Source organism: Falco rusticolus, chromosome Z (assembly GCF_015220075.1).
Source record: "Falco rusticolus isolate bFalRus1 chromosome Z, bFalRus1.pri, whole genome shotgun sequence".
In the NCBI taxonomy this organism is placed as follows: domain Eukaryota; kingdom Metazoa; phylum Chordata; class Aves; order Falconiformes; family Falconidae; genus Falco; species Falco rusticolus.
The window spans coordinates 39218113-39238855 of record NC_051210.1 but is presented as its reverse complement, the minus strand read 5'-3'; the positions used below and the strand labels follow the sequence as shown (position 1 = coordinate 39238855).

General features: G+C 37.6%; 1 long non-coding RNA gene across 1 annotated transcript in view; it reads right to left on the bottom strand.

Annotated features, from left to right (window-relative positions):
• Positions 1 to 15328, bottom strand: part of LOC119141507 — a 95819-nt gene extending 80491 nt beyond the window's left edge. Inside the window, exon 1 of the long non-coding RNA XR_005101942.1 lies at positions 15253 to 15328. This is a non-coding gene — a long non-coding RNA (uncharacterized LOC119141507). The remainder of the gene's footprint in view (positions 1 to 15252) is intronic.
• Positions 15329 to 20743: the final 5415 nt, after the last annotated feature.

Sequence of the window (20743 nt, the reverse complement as noted above, 5' to 3'; positions counted from 1 at the left end):
CTTCAAGTGTGTCCATAAGGCTTCAAGTTTCTGGGAATCAAGAAAGGCTTAGTATGGAGAGGGTCCTGACACCTGAAATGGGAAGGTGTTTATCTATGGTCCCTCCTTTTGATGGTGTTCAAGATACCTTTATGTGGGGAGTTGGGTAACATGGCACTTGGCAAATCCTATTCCACACTGTTTTCATGGGACTGGAGGCTGGACTGTAGGAAGTACCAGACTGATTACAGAAACCTTCACAGATTTTCTAAAAAGAGACATATTGTGTCATCTCCACAGCAGCACCTAAAGCATCTGATGGATGCCTGCTTCTCATAGTGAACTGAGGAAAGAAACCAAAATTGCTTTAACATGATGGCTCATTTTAAGCAGCGGACCACATGAGCAATGCCGCCCTACCTCAGAGCACAATTCACCTAACCACATATTTTGTCTCCGATAGCACAGTAAGAGAGGTAAGTAAGGCATAGTGTTTGCATACAGCTTCATCACTATCTGAATTCCTTCCCCTTGGAATCACTAAAATGAGCCACAGCTAAAGAATTAAAACTTAAGATGATCCATTCTTGGTGGACAGTCTGTAACACCTGTTGAGAGATCTGCTGCCTCTTAATATCTATTTATGCTTGATCCAGCTTGAGCTGGAGGGGTTGGACAAGGTGACCTCCAGACATGACTCAATTTATGAATCAGTCAGTGGTGTGAAAAAAAACATGTTAGGCATGTTGACAGCTGTGGTACTTCTTAGGATAAGAAGTTGTACAGAAGGAGCTGTTGCACTTTAAAATAAACAGGCTACTGCCGCTGAAAATAAATAAATAAATAAAAGCTTTGCACGTGTACATGTGAAGCTGACAAACAGAAAGACCTGGTCCACACTGGTTTTTGAGAGGGAGATGTTGACTGAATTGGCTAGGAGGGAAATAAATAATTTACTCTTTAATAATAGAAGAGGAATATTAGATTGCTGAAATGCTATTTGATTTCCTCTGCTTTGTAGCTCAGTATTGCAAGTGTCAGAATTACTTCTTCACCAACACTAAAAACCTAAATTGGCACTAAAGTGCTCTGTCAAATCTCAACCTTTATTTAAGAGGTGACCCAAACCTGCTGGATCAAAAGTGGGCTAATGTTGCCAAGCAGATAGCTTTGTTGGGGTTATGGAGCAGAACATGTCAGTGAAAGGACGACATTGAAATTGAGGAAAAAAAATATCTCCATATATGGTAATGGAGTCTCTGGTTGGAAATCTGAAGGCTAAAAGCAAAAATGCAATATTAGGGAGATACTGCCAGCTGTTTGACTGGGATGGTGACAGACACGAGGAAATGTTCAGGGTGTTAGGAACATTCCCCTTTCTCCTAAACCTTTAGCTGTCTGTACTCAAGACAAGTTCCCTGATACAGTGAAGATGCTTAATCTTTGTTCAGTCAGCTGTGAACAACAAGGTGGAAGAAGCCTCAGCTGGACCTTCTCTTCTGTGTCCTTTCTGTATCCTTGGGAGCTGCTTTTTGAACTAAGACTCGACGTAAATTCTGTCCTTGTCCATGGGCCATACCTGAGCTGCTCAGCCCTTCCCCGTGGCTTGCCCAGTCATCCCACATGTGTATTTGACCCTAGGTCCCTTCGCTGGGCCTGATGCTGACCTCCCCACATACACTGATGTTCCAGCCAGGCCTTGGCCTATGGCTGTACCTATCCCCATCGGCCACCCAGGGGCTGTGTCTGGTCACGGTCACAGAAAACTCTCTGCTATTCTTGTTGGGGTGCTCTGGGACTATGCTGTCTTTAGTGAGGCACTGCTGATGTTGAGATGAAGGTTTCTGGAGGCAGTAACTGACTGTTTTCTACAACAAATACTTCCAGATTGCACAAGAAAAGGTGATGCTCTAGACATAGTTGAGTGGTGCACAGGACTTAGTTCAAGATATATTTATTGAAAAGCTGTTTTGAAAAATTGATCACACTATGGTTTCTCACTAAGCTGCAATAAACTGAATAAATTAGTTGGCATACAGGGATATCTGTCCATAAAGCCTAATTGATTCCCAATAATTCTGCACACCTGTGTAAAAGAAGACAAGGAGAAGACAAGGGGAAATGGGTAGAAGTTGCAAGAGGATAAGTTTCATTTTGATGTAAGAAATATTTTTTTTTTTACAGTGAGAGCCATCAATCACTGGAACAACCTCCCCAGGTGTGTGGTGAAGTTCCTGTCACTGTAGGTTCTTAGGGTGCAATTGGACAGCATTTTAGATAATCTTACATAGGCTTTCTTTCCCATGAAATGCTGAACCAGATGATCTTTCAAGGTCCATTCCAAGCTGGGATGTTCTATGATTCTATTATACTCCAATAACACCCCCCCAAAAAAACCTCAAATAAATCCCACACTTATCTAGGGCTTAGGTGAATCAGATTTTCTAATACATTTCTACAGATTTTGAATGACTGATCTAAAATGCTTACAAATAACCCAGTGGTATAATGACCTAGAAAATGTCCCATGAATGCTTTACTGGATGTCTCTGCTAATATTCAAAATTATTTTCATTATGATGCAAGTTTAACTTCAATCACATGAGTGGTCCCATTTACCGAAATGAGGACATTCACCCCATTTATTTAATTTTAATTGGTGTGCTTAAAGTCAAGTATCTAGGTAAGTATTCAGAAATGCAAGGCCTGTATTTGGGTAGAGAAGATTTTCAGAAGCAGTGAATATGTATTTTCTTGAGGTGTTTTTCAAAGGCAAATATATTTTTCTCTTTTTTCCTCCATTTTCATTATCCCATTTGGTTTCACAGTTGTGAGTTTCTATCTCCTTAAACAAGCTGAGCATTACTTATGTACCTACTTTCCCCTTCAAGTATTCAATTTTGCAGTTTCCTTTTATGGTCTCCATATACAGTCTGTCTTTCTCATTCCCCCAATTTGCTATCTAGTCAGTGTTCTTTTAACTCAAAAGACATAAGCCAGAGAACATGTTCTCAGTTTCTCTTTTAGCCTAAATGTACTACCCTGGAGTGGGCAATTGCTTTGTGAAATTAAATGAATTGCAGTGTGTTGTGATTCTGCTCTGGTAGGCAGCTAAGAGTTATCCATGGTCCACAGTCCTCAGGGGTATACCTGCTCCCAGTGGAACAATATCTGTGAGCCACACTCTCTTCAGGGGTTTATCTGCTGTGGAATGGAATTATCCACAGCCATAGCTGCTTCAAGGTGCACCTGTTCCAGTGCAACCTTATCCATGAGTCCACAGTCACTTCAGGGCTGTACCTGCTCCAGTGTGGCCTTACGCACAGCCACAATCCCTTCAGGAGTGGACCTGCTCCAACATGGGCTTACCCACGGCCACAGTCCCTTCAGGGGTGTTCCTGCTGTGTCGTGGACTTATCCACAGTCACAGATGTTTCAACATGTTCCAGTATGGCCTCATCCACAGCCACTGATGCCTCAAGGTACACCTGCTGCAGCATGGGCTTATCCTTGGGCCACAGTCCCTTCAGAAGTACACCTGCTGCAGCATAGACATATCCACAGCCACAGATACTTCAACATGTACCTCCTTTGTTATGGACTTATCCACAGTCACAGAAGTTTCAGGGTGTCTTGCTCCCATGTGGACTCATCCACAGGTCACAGTCCCTTTGACTCGAGCTCACACTGGAGTTCCAGCCTGTCCAGCAGAGCAGCACAGAAACAGCAGCCATGCCCTGGACACCTGCCAGCCCCGGCGCATCGCCATGGCTGTTACCAGAATGTTCCTGGGCACAGCACAGTGAGTGATAAGCAGTGCAGCAGCACAGCAAGCAGCGAAAGCAAGAAGCAGCCACTAACGAGCGCTAGACTAATATACAGTGAGGCAAGCAAGCCCTGTGGCAAGCACAGAAACCTGCCAATTAATAGGTAACCAGCTGTTACAGCTATGAATTCAACCTATAAAATCTGTCATTAACTTGAACCCTTTGAGCCCCACATTGCATTCCAGAAAGAACTGTCTTGGCTTAACCCCAGTAAGCAGCTAAGCTCCACACAGCCACACACTCACTCCCCACACTGAGATGGAGGAAAGAATCAGAAGGATAAAAGTGAGAAAATTCAGGGGCTGAGACAGGCAGTTTAATAGGTAAAACTAAAGCCATGCATACAAGCAAAGCAGAAGAAGGAATTAATTCACTACTTCTCATTGGCAGGCAAGTGTTCAGCCACTGCCAGAAAGCAGAGCTCCAGCATGTGTGATATTTCTCAGGAAGACAAATGCCATCACTGTCAATGTACCCTCCTTTCTTCTTCTCCCAGCTTTTGTCGCTGAGTACAATATCATATAGTATGGGATGTCCTTTTGATTGCTGGGGTCAGCTGTCCTAGCCGCATCCCCTCCAAACTTCCTGTGCACCCCAACCTACTTACTGGCAGGGCACTGTGAGAAACAGAAGAAGTCTTGATGCTGTGCAGTCACTGCTTAGAAATAAAGAAAACATCCCTGTGTTATCAACACTGTTTCAGTCACAAATCCAAAGCACAGCACCATACCATGTACTATGAACATAACAAACTCTATCCCAGCTAGACCCAGTATACAGTCTTAGCTTCAGCAGTTTAAGACGAAACTGGCCCAGTTGTTCCCTAGCAGGCAAATAGACCTCAAGTTTCTGTCCTGCTCTCTGTAAATAGCAAGATGTAGATCTGATTTAGGCTTTTTTACATATCCAGGGGATGCTGAGGGACTGCAATGTAACTGAAAGGCTTTCTATCAAGAAAGAAAGGGGAAAAATAATTTTACATAGTAATAAACTATCCCAAATAATGTGTAATTACATATCCACTGTTAGTTCTCATTATTGACCAGTTCGTCATAATTTCTCAATAGTGGAGTTAGTGAAACATTCTTTTAAAAATAGGCCTACATAGTTAAACAATATGCACTTTGTTTTCCAATTATCTAAAATTAGCATCTAAGCAGTTACACTTCTGTTTAACTGTGAAGTGCACAGCAAGACAAAATGAATTTAATTTTAAAGTAACTTAAATTTTGTAGATAATTTGATGTTCCAGCAAGTGATGCTCATGAGACCTAAGCCTTTGGGTGTTGTGCAATTCTCAAGAAAAGTATAATATCCAAGTGAATATATGTTGTGTCATCATTCTGCCTGGAACTGGGTGGAAATAGTTTTAGTCTGTTTGTCATTTAAAGTTTACCTCATAGGATGAACTGATAGCCAGAAATGACTTTTTCTCTGATGTCATAAAAATAGAGAACCATTAGTGACTGGATTATTCAAGATAGAAATAAACAAACATACTTGGAACTGTAAAACAGGTTAAAAAAATTAAAAAATTCAAGACGTGATTTGAACTCATTTGCGATGAGTAAGATTGTTTATTTTTTAAAATACTGCTGTTCTCACAAATTGTTGGCACAACTTATGTGATGTATACAACCAAACCAGTGATTTTTGCTATCTATAACTCCTTAAACAAATCTTGATAAATATTGATAAAAATGTTACCAGAAAAAACTTCTGAGAAATCTGTGTAGTTTTTATAGCTTTTTAATGGGAGAATCGCTGTATGGAAGTAATAGCAGAGAAAGCAACATCTGAATAGAGGCTGAGGTATACTCATATTCCACTTCAATAACCCACAGGGATTGTCATTATAAAATTGGCATTTACTTGTAAGTTTCAGAATGACTACAAAATTATAGTATCTAGGATATCATAACATAGTGACAAATGTAGACTTCAGTGCTGACCTCTGTAACTGCTGAAGGTGCATCAGTATGGAGAAATTTGTACACCTTTTTCCCCAAGCAGTAGCTGCTCTATTGATGGATAAGCCTGGTCTCCCAGGCTGTTGAATCACTACTAAATTAATCAAGAATGTTAACAGAGAGTTTCTATTTTATACATTTACCATCCTAAATAATAATCAGGTTTGTAGCCACCAATTTAGTCAGTGGAAGTTGTTCCTCTCTTTGCAGCTATCAAAAAAACCCACCTTTTCTTTTTTTTCTGTTCATTGCAAGAAGTAAAAACAAAATTAAATGTAAAGAGTGCCTTTCTCTTTGTTGAAAAAAAAGATGTGAAAGATGAAAATGCATTTTTAGAACAATTTATTGATGTGTTCTAAAAACATTTCCCTCTTTTTATTTTCCCCCTCAACTTTTGACTTTCTAAAAGTTATAACTTGAGGCTAAATGGTATTTTTATCTTTGCCTAGACCTCTGAATGTCATTTTAAATGAGTGTATCTGTACATGTGGAACCTGCAGTACTTACGGAATCAGAAGCAAAACTGAAATAAAAGAAAAAACAGAAGCCAGAGGAAAAACAAGCTTTAGAAAGCTAGTCGCCAGCAAGTGATCAGTACATATTGTTGTGGTTTGTATAAAATAAAAAATGAGTCAGTAAGTTTCTTTCATTGAAATAATCTAAATTATGACTTTCTTCCAGTGTGAATGGTGCACTGATGGTAAACAGAGTGTTGAATATAAGCCACAGGATTTTGAATGGGAGTTATTGTTATCTATGCAAGTACAAGATTCTTTAAAATGCCACACCTACAAAAGTATGGAGGTCCTGATTATTGTGCACAGAAGTGGTGGGTCACTCAAAAGATGAAAATGAAGATCTACATATTTTAATAGGGTTACATTATCCATAAGTAGGATTTACAATTCCTTTCAGCTCAGGTCAAACCACTGTAGTTTCAAGAGGAGCCAGATCATAGCCATGTCAAGTAGGGTGGTGCAGACTGAGATCTGAGCTATGAATACTCAAAGGATCACTCCACTGAATTTTCTTTAGGTTGAATGACCACTATTTTCTTGGAAAGCTGAGGATCTCAGGTTCCTATTCTATTCAGGCTTTTTTGGCTATAGTTCAGCTGAATCCATCTCTTCTGTGCATTTATTTTAAATTGTAACATGTGGATAGGAGACACTTGTGCCTCTAGCTAACTGCTTGTTTATTATTTCATTTAGAAGTTTGTTAAATAAAAGACTAGATATATGAATAAAGGAATCCAACTGCAAAACTCAAGGAGCAAAAGCAAAGGTTATTCATCCAGCAGCTTATTTCATGTTCCAGCAAATAAAAGGAACTTTATGACTTTGTCATTTTTACATATTCTCAAGCTTTTCCTGCAAAGTGTTTCAGAGTCAGACATTGAACAGTGTTAGGGGTGAGACAGGATAAACAACCTGTAGGGTGCAGGAGCGGGCTGGAAACTAGGACCATGCGTGGCAACCAGTTAGCTGAGGGGAATGTGCTGGAGCTTGTATAGACACAACAATTAACAGGATGAGTCATGCTGAGAGAGCATAGGGGAGTGGGGGACGGATGGCGCCAAGGATGGCGCCAAAGAAAGGTAACACCTTGCTGTTAATTGGTGGTAGTTAACCACCAATCGGGGATTGCCTAGTATGCAATGCTTAGCTCAAAACAACCAACCTATTTAAAATGCATGACTTCTGAAAGCATATATACCCGTGTTTCTATACAATAAATCGACATTTGCTTGCATCAAGCTGCTTCTCGTCTCTTCATCGCAGCAGTAGGGAATTTGGATGCTGGGGTTTATTTAAGCAATGAGATTAGAGTTTTAACCTTACTTAACTTGTTTGCTCATCCCTAGCCACCTCTATGTCCATGAGGCCTTGACTTCCCTGTCCAGCAGGAAGGTCACTGCTGGCCTGTGATGGCTGGGCAGAAAGTTATGTTGGTTTCTGCTGTGTCACTGCTCCCAGTCTCAAGCATTTGGGACTGAGATCCCTGGGCCCCTGACATTCATCTCTGCATAGGACTTTTAGCACTGTCTCTCACTTCCAGGATATTTTCTGCAGCCAAGCACTTCACATTCTTCTTTCAAAAGCCACTTTTTCCTGTTGGAAACTTGTTTTGGCACTGCCTCCTTTCTGGAAGCCTCCAAACCCTCAGTTTTCCCAGCATAAACAGTCAACATATAGAAACACAACATGTGATCAACTTCCGAGTTGGTGATTCTATCTCATGTCTATTATTTTCACAATTCAAGACATGCCACTTCTGTTTAGCCCAGGTGTTGTCAAAATTAACAACCAAACTGTACCAGTCACAGCTAGCAAGTGACAGGCTTCTGCGTGAGAGTTCAATTTTTGAGTTTCCCACATATATACCCAATTATCTGCTACCTAATAGCATTAATAACCTAAACAATTTTTTCACCCTTGACAAATAGCTGCCAGCAAAACCAAGATATAGGCCTCTCATACATAGAAGACAGTATTGTATGATTCCACATATGTACAGTAAAAATTAAGGGAAGTGAGAATTAAACATACTAAAAATATTTCATGAAGACTTTAGAGGAAGCAAGGTTTTATTTATTGGCCCTCTGTGTTGAGCTATCTTCCTTACTGTCAGTGTCTTTACTTGGTTTACAAAGCTGTTATCGTTTTATCTTATTGTTGTATGTGCCAATGATGAAAATACTGATTGTGCTCAGCTGCTTCTTTTTTTTTTTTTTACTATGTTAATAATTGGGTGTATTACCTAACAAGATTTGCTTTCTACTTTATTTGTTTACTTATGTGTATATATACACACATGTATATGAACCCTAGATGCCTTTTGCAGCCTTTTGCTTTGAACTCTTCTCCAGACACTGTTAAAGGATCATCTGTGCAGTTCAGTGCTCTGTGGTGTGACTCTTGCACATTTGATTTAGTTTCCATGTCTTCATATATTTTGTATCTTGCTAGCTTGCTCTTGGGTTCTAGACTCTTGACAGGCGCTACTGTGCATTTGACCACATGGTTACTACTCATTTGTGGTAGCAGAGTTATTTCCTGTATTGTAGCCATATCTGACTTTTCCAAAGTGTATGCTTTGTAAATTCTTTTCTTCTTTCCTTCCTGTTATATATAAGTGTATGCTTTGTAAATTCTTCTTTACTTCCTTCATTATAGATGTGAGTATGATCAGGCTTTAGGGATTCTTTCGCAAAGAACATATGAACCCTTCTTTTAAAGCAAACAAACACTTAAATGTTTATATTACACTTACCTAATACAGTATTTTAAAAAAATATGATTTATTTTATGTAGCTTAATATTTTATACATTAATTTATCAAAATGCAATATTTCAAACAATCACTTCATTTAATAGATTTTTCTCTTAAATAATACAAAATACAACACAGGACATAATCATGTACTAGTGAAATCATCCTATTGTGGCTATATTGGCATTTCCTTTTGTAGTTGGGGCCATTCTTTGAGAAGAAGGAAAACCTGGATTCCATTTTATTTCTCAGTATGTGCAACAGAAGTGTGAAGCTATGCACTCACTTTCCCAGCTAAATGTTTTCACTGCTGAACTCTGTCACCACAAATCCATACATATAACTCATGCAAAGAGGAATAAACCAATAAAACAAATAAGCCATTAGTGAGATTCAGTGACGTATTTACTGAGTCCAGACTACTCTATCCTAAAGGCAAAATACTGACTAAAGAAAGCTGTATTTTGATTCCTGTTTCATTATCATCCCTGCCTTGTGCAGATGAAAAAGTTAAATAACGTTTAAGATCCCAAGTCCAAGTATGGTGTAACTTCAGTATATAGGTTCTCTAGTCTTCTAGGACAGCCTAAGATCTTGATTGTATAGTGTAGATATGTCTGCAAGATTCATTACCATCTCAGTGATCATGATTGTGGATTTCAATAGGCAGTTAAATACTTTGAAGTTTAACGGTGCAGTAAATTGCATCACTTTTCATTCTTGGACATTTTTTTCTTTTTTTTTTTTTTTTTTTAATTTATTGTCTAAGTAAAGGTAATAGCATTGTCCACAGTGAAAGTTATTTTTAGACATTGTAGTAGTACGGTATGGATTCTTCACATAGTCAACGTTTGACACTGTATTTTCTCATAGGGTAATCAAAGTAGTTTGTTTGTTACTGTTTTCCCAATGACATATGCGGAAGGAATAGAAAAGAAATGGATTTAAGCATACATAGAATTCTTCTGAAACTATAATTTAGTTCATCAAGTTGGATATGAAATGACAGCTAGTGATGCACCTTGCATTTATTATGTGAACATATAGTTAAGTGTATTGCTTTACCTTCTTGGATGGAAATTATGTGAATATATTTATATTTAAAGCTGTTATGAGTAAAAAAATTGCAGATGTTGTAACAACTTTAGTAATGTGACCTTGCAGTCAAGGTGGTGGAAACCACAGAAATGCAGAATTGTACTGGGTCTGGCTGGTATGAGGAAAGTTAGCTCCATCCCAACCACACCATGTGGCACTCAGTTTTTTCCTGTGTGACCAGAGGGACGACATGGGGAAGTGGGATGGTGAACCTGCCTTGAAGCTAACACACACAAACGGGGGAAAAGACAGCTGCTAAGAAGGGCCATTCAAGAGGGTAAATTCTTGTGATTCCCCGTAGAAGAAGGACTAAAAGTTTCTCTCTTAATTGCGGTGAAATGATTTCTAGTCTGGCACTGCAATGGTCAGCAGTGAATACTGTGACCAGGAATAGAGGTTCTCTGCCTTATGCCAGGAGAAGGAAAGGGATAACTGAGTTTACTGGACTGTGTGGATCTATCTGATGGCCAGACATATCAGGTCCTCAGAGATGTAAGACTTTGGTGGACACTGGTGCACAGTGTACACTAGCACCATCACAATACAATGGAGAGGAACTCAACTAGATTTCTGGAGTGATGGAGGATACCAACAGTTGTCTGCACTGGAGACTGAGGTAAGCCTAACAGGACAAGTGGCAAAAGCACGCTATTGTGACCAACTTGGAGGCACCATGTATTCTTGACATAGACTACCTTAGGTGAGAGTACTTCAGGGACCCGAAAGGGTAGTGATGGGTTTTTGGTGTATCCATCATGGATACAGAGAAGATTAAAGAGCTGTCTACCTTGCCAGGCCTCTTAGAAGATCCCTCTTTTGTGGGTTGAAGATCAGCAAGTGCCAATTCTGTATATTGCAACTGCAAACTGCAGCATAATCCATATACATTTTCTACTTTTTTATTTTGTGTTTACACAGCATGCAGTAAAATTGATTCTTCATCTGCGACTTGGATTCCTAGCAAGTGCTAAAGGTTTACAGCTTCCTCATACAAGACCACAAGGAGATTTAGAAAAATCTTTAGTTTTTTTTTCTTAGAATATACTATTTGATATTTTCCCTTTTTCTTCTTTTTATTATGTTTTTTTTTTTTTAAAAAAATATTTTGTTCTTCCTTTATTATTTTTATTTCTTTTGTTTTAGGGAAAAATGCAATAACGGAGGATCATACTGGAGAGGCTTTAGGTGATGTTGTCCAGCTCTCTGCATGCATTTTCTTTGTTTTTATATGAGATTTGTTCTTAGCTTTGTTCTTAGGTCTGATTATGCCATTCTTTTGGGGTTGTTTCCATGAAAATTTATATGTTGCTTCCAAAATATTCCGTATCTCTTGCTTTATGTTAAAATGATTAACCTAATATCAAGAGAATCTGAACAAAAAATGTTTGGCATGTGGTGAAAAGTATCATTTGCTTTCATCTTGACAGATACTCTAGAAGTCCCAGGATAGAGTGTCTTCAGTTGGCCTCAAGGGAAAAGAGTTTATTTTTAAATAATGTGGTGGTTTTTTTATGAGCTGTGATCTGAAAAGTATTACAAAAGTGTGAAAAGTTTAATACTCAATTTCAGGTTGTATATGTGGGGAAACCCCTTTCATATAGCAAACCCCCTTATCACCATTTTGCTATTTAGAAAAGTCCCCATCAAATTAAAAAACAGAGCATGTTTTAAGAAGAAGCTTTCAGAAACACAACCGTATATTCTCAAAGCGCAGAAAAAGTTTTAGTCATTTACTACTAGTATGCATCAGTCAAGCCTACAGTATTCTCCATTGAGGTAATTCAATTGCAATGTCTGTTATAGATAAGGGTTTTTCATCATCCTATGCTTCCTCACTAATTAACTTTTAATGTTACAGTAATATCTGGGACTAATCAACTTGTTTCTGATCTGCAGCTATGTCTCAGTCAACAGTGACCTTTCTCACTGTAATTTCATTGAAAACTTGCATATTTGTTTGACTAACTTAGAAAATAATGCTTGTTCCTTAGATTCATACTAATTAAAGATTAAATAATTTATGCTGATAGTGCCGACCATCTCTGTTCATGAATGACAAACACATTAGTCAAAGTATTGATTTTTCTTTTCTTTGTGTCATACTTGTACAATCTGAAATTCCAGATTCCTAAGCAGTAGGATGAATGTGCAGGAATTTAGGATTTCCCCAGCTGCAGGCAACTGGCTGTGAATCAATAACATAACTTTGATATGACTTTACTTTTCATTCTGGATGACAGAATTCTACTAGTAAATGGTTTTTAAAACATGAGCTGGGAATAGCCTTCCCTTGAACTAACTGGAATGTAGATCCTAGGTTTGGTATATGTTCACTGAACTGTTTAGAAAATATTCCATTGACTTCAGTTGCCTTTGTCTTGAGTACCCAATATGTTTGCTTCAACCAAGTGCTGACATATTTCACACATATCGCTGAGCCCCCCTTCCAATTTGGTACTTTAAAAAATTACCACAGTAAGAGTATCTCTTGAAAAACCATCCTAAATGGGGGATGGTGGTGAGCGGAATGAAAGTAGAGGAAGAATTGTGTAGCTGTGTTTAGTAAATTTTTGTTTCTACAAGAAGCAGGAAACATTGACAGTCACCTTTGCTGCTAGTTTCATGAACCACCTTTAAGTTCACAGAGCTAGTATAAAACTGTAAGATAACCAACAGAAATAAGTAAATTATTTCAACCAATCAAAACCGTACAATTTTTCAAATTACTTTTTTCATGGGGGTTTCTTGAAGGATGCAAAAATTTTGGTTATCCAGAGAAAAGCAAGAATCTAAACTAAAACCCAAAAGTACGACTTCGGCAAAAGGTGATTTCTTGCACAAAGGCAGGACAAGATTCTGCTTTTTTGCCTCTGCATATTTAATGTAGTGCCTTCCTTACCTACCTGTTTTAAAGAGGCCAAGGTAAATTGTTCCACTTGTTTTCTACCCAAACTAGTAATTTGTATGTCCACAGATAGTGGATTCTGCAGAATTTCCCATGTAATACTAAGAATGTTATTTGTATGAAATTCTTTTACTGAGAACTGAAAGGTAAGGAAAGGAAAAAGATTAAAAGAAACCCATAACATTGAGGAGTCAAATTAAAATAGAAAAAAGTGGGGATTTTTGTATTTTTACCAATGGTCTTAAAAGTAGCAGTTGCTTAAATTGTCAAAATATCCTTGTTTTGAAAACTTCTGAGCTTTTCTGTGTAAATCTGGTGAATGAGTTAGCATGACAGTGTAAAACAGGAGTGCTTTCAATGGGCTGTAGAGAAACACACTCCCATGAGGTAAGATGAAGAAGGCAATGGAATTTTTTCTCAGCATAATGAATGGTACAAAAATATTGAATATATTTTGTGCTTTTCATATGTTGCTCTTTGATTCATGTAAAAATATTATTGATGCATATTTTGAAGGATCATCCTCTCCTTTATAAAGCATTTATCAGCCAGATGATAATTCACTAACTTTTCATATGGTTTTAGCTAAGAAAAATTGTGGCCTGTGTTTCAGGAGGAAACAACGCTGCATATTTTAAAAGGTAAAAAATCCTCCCTTCCTGAAATCATGTTTATTTTTTCTTATTAAAATTACCTCCATTCCCCAAACACAAATTCACTTCAACATTTTCTTTGTCATGAGTATATTTATAGGATCAGACAAGTTTTGAGACTGTTGGTTTTGATCAGCATATCAATTACAAAGAAAATCCTAATAAGAAGGTAAAGCACAGTGAGAGGACATGGTTTTTTTAAGACATCGTTATTTTAATTTCACAGTTTTGAATGTGTCATATGCACATTTCTGCTGGAAGGACTGATAAATGATAGAAACAGGAAAATAGTTGTAAAGTATGTCAGACAAATTCCTGTCTGTTAATGAATGCTAATGTGAAACTTGGGATTTTTTTTTTTTTTTTCAAGGCATTTAACTTCTGGTTTAGGAGGATAAAGAGAATGAAAAAATCAGACGTTTCATCTCATAATGAAGTTGGCCTCAATTCTTTTGTAGTCTGAACTCCATTTGCTAATTTTTACACCTAATTGATAGCTGCTGGACTAAGCTTATGTGCTGTATGGACTACATTTATTAAAGGGTCTTACACAATAAATCATGCAAAAAAATCTGTTTGTATGTTAAAAAAATAGTTCTGCTAAGATTCTACATGACACAGATGCTTTTATGACACAACATAAAATCTGTACAACTTTCTGAGCATTAAAATCAAACCTGCATATTATCTTTTGATCTGGTGTTCTGACCTTAGTAGGCAAGGTCTCACTGCTGGTATGCATCAAATAAAACAACAGCATATTAAAAAAAAAATATTAGGGGTAAAGCTTATTTATAATCCTCTTCTGATTCCCTTCTGATGGCTTTGCTGTAGACAGTTGTCATGGTTTAACTCCAACCAGTAATTAAGTACCACGCAGCCACTCACTCCCTCCCCCCTCACCCAGAGGGATGGGGAGGAGAATCAGAAAGGAATGTAAAACTCAAGGGTTGAGAAAAGAACAGTTTAATAATTGAAATAAAATTAAAATGAAAGAGCAAAAACAATTAAAAAATTACAGTTATAATGAAAAAAAGGGAGGGTTAAGAGGAACTAAATCCAAAGAGAAGGGAAAAGAAAACAAGTGATGCACAATACAATTGCACACCCACTGACGAATGCCCAGCTGGTCCCTGAGCAATGATCAGCAGCATGGGCCAACCTCCACGTTTATATACTCAGCATGTCGTCCCATGGTAGGGAGTACCCCTTTGGCTAGTTCAGGTCAGCTGTCCTGGCTGTGTCCCCTCCCAACCTCCCGTGCCCCTCCAGTCCTCTCGCTGGCAAGGCCTGAGAAACTGGAAAGTCCCTGACTTAAAGTGAACATTACCCAGCAATAACCAAAACCATCCAGATGCCATCAGCATTGCTCTCACACCAAATCCAAAACACAGCACTGCACCAGCTACTGAGAAGAAAATTAACTCTATCCTAGCTGAAACCAGGACAAAAATGCTAAATATTCTGTCTCTGGATGATGATTTTTGGATGCAGTGCTTTTTGTTAGCTTTCAGGAGTGCACATTAAAAGTAAGTTACAGTCCTTACTTGGGGCTCATGCACATCATGTCTACTTTTTCTTCGTTTTGGTTTTGATGGCTTATGCTGTCAGATTCGGTACCCCTGTCAGAAAATATTACGCAAAATCAAATTGTTTCATGTTATGAATAGTGCTGTTATCATTTGCAATTTGCCCACCCTTTTAAAATCGAAGTTATAGCTCACTGAGTTCAGAGCAGCAGAACAAAAGGGAAATTGAACCCTTTATCTTAGTCTTTATTATTTACTACAAATTTAAGCATTTTTCCTGTGCTGTTGCTAAATCCTCTGGAGCATTTTTCTGGAGTTTGTTGAGAGCTCAAGAACATGGGGCTGACATGTGGGAAGTGATGGAAAAATATATTCTTTGAACTAAAGGCTGTTAAACTCTATGCCAGTGTCTGAGGGATGGGAAGGAAGTGAGGACTCAGGTCTGAAAACAAAGTTTTATTAATGCATGGCAAAGTATGAGCAAACCTTAACCAGCAACAAAGGGGGGCATGCAGAGAAGCAAAGCTGCATGTGATATATAGATTTTTTCAGCATTTCTGAAATATAATTTAATTACTTCGGTGATGAGAGGCAACCACCCTCACAACCGACTGCTTGACTGAACTCATTTGCAAGGCAGACCTACTACTGGACCTGTTGTTGCAGTGGGAATTTTGGCTGAACACAACTATCCCTACCAACTACCAAAACTATTGTGTAGACAGAAATATTAACAGGACATGATCCAGAAGATAATTCTATGTTGCTTAAAGAAATTATACTGAAGAATGGCAATATTGTAAAATTAACACCATCTTAAGCTTAATCCTTATTTCCGTATTTTGAAGTGTAGCCATCTGACCTGTTTTCTGGAATTCTCACAGAAGAACAAAGAAATTATGCATTCTGTATTAATACAACTATACACTACCAGCTCTTCACCTGGTTAGTAAAACCTTTGCAGTGGACTTGCCACCTTGGATGATGTATAGTGTCTCTAATTAAAATTGGAACTTATATTTAGAGAGGTTGGTAGGAGAGAATAAGAGGAAATTCTTGCAATGCTAGAGTTATTTCCTCAGAAGAACTTTCAGTGTTTCCCGTCCTAACATTGTACTTGTTAGCATACAGTAAATGCTTTACTCCTTTGGGGAAACATCCCTTTTCCTTGGAAGATATACTGGCAATGCTAAATGCAGCTCAAAGCATGCACTTCTAGTGATCCTACAGTTTGTTAGAAACCCAGTAAAAGAAACCCTGGTTTGTGGAGGTAGGAAAATCTCCTTATTTACTAGGTCAAAGGGAGATTTCCTCCAGTTTCCCTGTCATCATCACATTCTGCAAACAAAAGTAAACTTTCAGTATGCCTGGATTTCCCTTTAATGAAGGCAGAAGGTCAGAAAGTTTTGATTGTGATGCTTGTGATTATGACAGTAAAAGGTTAAATAAAGTAGGGGAACATCAAACAATTGTAAACATGATTTAATCATATTTTTGGAAGAAAGCACAAAACTTTGCTAACAACCAAATGCAGACTGCTGAACTAATAAGAAACCCCCCAAAAACCCACAATCATGTGAACACTGAAAGCAGAAAATGTAGGTGTCAGTGTTCAAATCTTTGTCTTTATGCTGGAGTGTTTTGCTAGTAAAAAAAGAATTCTGTTCTTGACCTTATGAAAGAAAATCTTATTTACTTTTTGAAATGTATTTACACTACAGAAGAAATGAATGGTGGGAGATGTCTTAGACCTCTCTCTTGAAATCTGGTAAGGTGAACTTAGAAGAGCTTCTTCTAAAGGAGAGTAATTGTTGTGGGTAACCTAAATCACCTGCATTTGGGATGTGAAATCTCCAGGTTCTGTGTCTGCTTGTTACCTTCATGTGGCTGTGAACCCCACTAGTGTGACCATCAGCAGGAACCCTTCTAACTCTGAAACTCACTTTGGCTATCCTCTGGCAGAAGTGACAGCCCTTCTTCAGGCCCACAGATAGGAAGTAAGAAAGCAGCAGAAGCAAAACTTTGCAAATGAATAAATAAATAAATAAGTAGATGATGAGGGCACAGACACAAGGGGCTGCTAAAATGAAGTTATTATGACAAAACTTGTGTAATGATATTAAAATCGTTTTTTCTTTTTAAGTAACCTACATGCCCTTAGTGTCCATGAGCTAAAACCATAAAGTGAATCACTTACACATCCTTTGATGGCTCATTAAGATTGGTTTCACCTAACCCACTTAATATCTACACAACTTCTGTCATTTTGCTGCTGCCATTCTCAGGCATCAATGGTATCTTCAAAATGCCAGCAAAAGATACCAAATCGTTAATGTGCAGGAGCATATCCTCCAGGAAATCTGCCATATGCTCAGAACACATTGCATTATTTCAATAGTAGCCACCACGCAAATGAGAAATGCTTTCCTGAAATAAAATAAATGAAATTGTTATTTATGCTCTAATTGCACATGCCTTTCTTCAACCTCCAACCTGACAACGAAATTTGTATAAAAGGGTATTAGAAATGCCCAAGTAATAAACTAGGTAAACTTTAATATCTTTTCTCAGACTTGTTCGTTTATGACCTCAGTTATTTTGGAGGCATACCTGCATAAGGGCCAGATGAAGAGAAGTAAGGGAAACTTGGGATGACAGGTAATTATGAATTACTGATGACCAGTTGGTAATTCAGCTTATTGGAATTATCATATTGAAGGATGAACCATGTAAGAAAGACATTTATTTGCAACAACTATAACTTGCGTAAGTGGAAGAGGTAGATATATTCTCTCTTTAGGTTTGTTTTACCAGCTAAGCCTTAGTAAAGCTCTTTTTCATCCAAAGCTACATGGTGGAATTGTATAGACTATAAAAGAGTGAATCCAAATTCAGAAATCTTATGTCTTCAAATCATCTGATTAAATCTATTATAATAGAAAAGTATGGGAACGTGATTCAAGGAAAAGGAATGTAATAGAAAAGAGATAATGATGTTGTGGTTGAACCCTGGCTGGCAACCAAGCACCATGCAGCTGCTCGCTCCCTCCCACCTCGCCCAGAGTGATGGGGGGAAGAATCAGAAAGGAATGTAAAACTCAAGGGTTGAGATAAGAACAATTTAATAGGCAAAGCAAAAGTTGCCCATGCAAGCAAGCTAAACAAGGAATTCATACACCACTTCCCATTGGCAGGCAGGTGCTCAGCCATCCCCAGGAAAGCCAGGCTCCATCACGTGTAACGGTTATTTGGGAAGACAAAAGTCGCCATTCTGAAAGTCCCCCCGCTTCCTTCTTCCCCCAGCTTATGTACTCAGCATGACATCATCTGGTATGGAATGTCCCTTTGGCCAGTTTGGGTCAGCTGTCCTGGCTGTGTCCCCTCCCAACCTCCCGTGCCCCTCCAGCCCTCTCGCTGGCAGGGCCTGAGAAACTGAAATGTCCTTGATTTAATATAAACATCACCCAGCAACAACTAAAACCATCCATGTGCCATCAACATTGTTCTCTCACCAAATCCAAACCACAGCACTGCACCAGCTACTGAGAAGAAAATTAACTCTATCCTAGCTGAAATCAGGACAAATGAGAAAGAAAAAGGATTTAAAATAAGAAAGTGGAGATTTTTGTTGAAATTCAAGAAGTTCATGAGGCTTTTAGAAGACAAGCTGACCAATACATTACTATATGTAAGAGCTGACTTTAATAAATTATGCTTACACAATGTACTGACTGCATCCTTCTGCAAAGAAATTTTCACTATATTCATAAATATATGGTTTATATTTATAAATGTGAGGTTTTATATGTGCTATAAATGCAATGAATTTAAATGCTATATATATAAAGTTTTGCTGTATTTTCAATGTAACTATACCTGTATATTTATTATCTTCAGGAAGAAAATTTAATATTTTTTTTTGTTTGTTTCTGTCAGTTTTTATCCATCTTTCATGTAATATTTGAGAACTGAGAAGAAGCCATACATATACATTTTATTAACTGTATTGCCTTTCTATAAACAGTAGTGTAGATTTCATCACAATATTTGCTTCATGCTCTAAATACATTTGTTCTGAGAAAACATGATAGTGGATTGACTGAGAAAAGCAAGTACTGCCTACATCATAGAAAATAATTATGTTTTCTCATAAAATGTTCAACTCCTTTTCTGTTCTAAATGAATGAGGATCCCATAAGATTTATCTATTTCATTTTTTTATCCATGTTATTTTATAAATGCAATGATAAATATATATTTCTCTTTCTTTCTGTACATCTTCTTTTTTATTCTCCCCAGTTACAGCACAATCTTTACAAGAACGCCATTTCTCCAGATTATGATAGTGAAACATATGCAGTACTCTGGACAAATCTTACTGCCTGGCCATCATTTCATTCTAATGTGTGTAGCTTTCCCAATATAACAGATGTGTGGGTAGTACCAAACCCACTTTGTTTGGTTTTATTAGTGGAAAATATAAAAATCTATGAGTGGATGCTAATCATTTAATCTTATATTAAGGTAGTAGTTTTGAAATTAAACCCTAATAGTAAAATGATACTCTGGCCAGATAGTTCTAATTAAGAAAGCTGTTGAGGAAAATATTGCTATTTAATTTTTTAATATGGAAGACACTAACAGAAATCTATTCTATAAAAGTACAGTGTGCAAGTAACAAATGGATGAGTTTTGAAAACAGCACTGAATTGCAGAGAAATGTTCTTAATTAAAGTTAAGTAGCTTCTTGAATATTAATGCCTTCCCAAATTGGTTTTGATGGAAAAGATGTTAAATGGACATTTATATAGCATTAATGAATATCAAATAAATTCAAATTACTTTGCTTAGTTGGTGGTTGAATGATTTGGTGCCAAGAATAATTTTAAAATATCACTTTCAGCAAATACTTCTAATGGTTACAATTTTAAAGATATCTACCACACCAAAGTTGAGGGATGTACAGAACGTTTCCTTTAAGGAGTCTCATGTGTCATATAAACAGCAATGAGCTATTTATGGAAACTGAGTGCAAGAGTCTTTGTGTACCTTATCTTTACACTGTCCTTCCATGAAAATACAAATAATCATTTGCATGTGTAACAGATTTTTATGGGCATGTGTTAGAAATGGATTGAAAATATTTCCCTTTATAAAAGGGAATGACCCTTCAAGAGTCAGAAAGTTCCAATTCTATAGAAATATTTATACATTTGAGATATTAAAATTGTAATGTAATCGATATTTTCTTCAAGTATTTCAACCAATTTTATTCTGTTCAAAAGATTTATTTATGCATTCTGTCAAGAATCAGCAGCAGCCATGACTAAACAATGTGATTATAACTATTTGTGTGTAAGCTCAATGCAGACAAATAGGACAGCAGGTGCATTTTGGGGATTTAATACCTAAAATTTATTATTATGATCCATTTTGATTAAATTTCCCATTGTCCCAACAGCTGGTGGTTGGGCAGATTTATTATGCAAACAGAATTATTCAGTGGTAG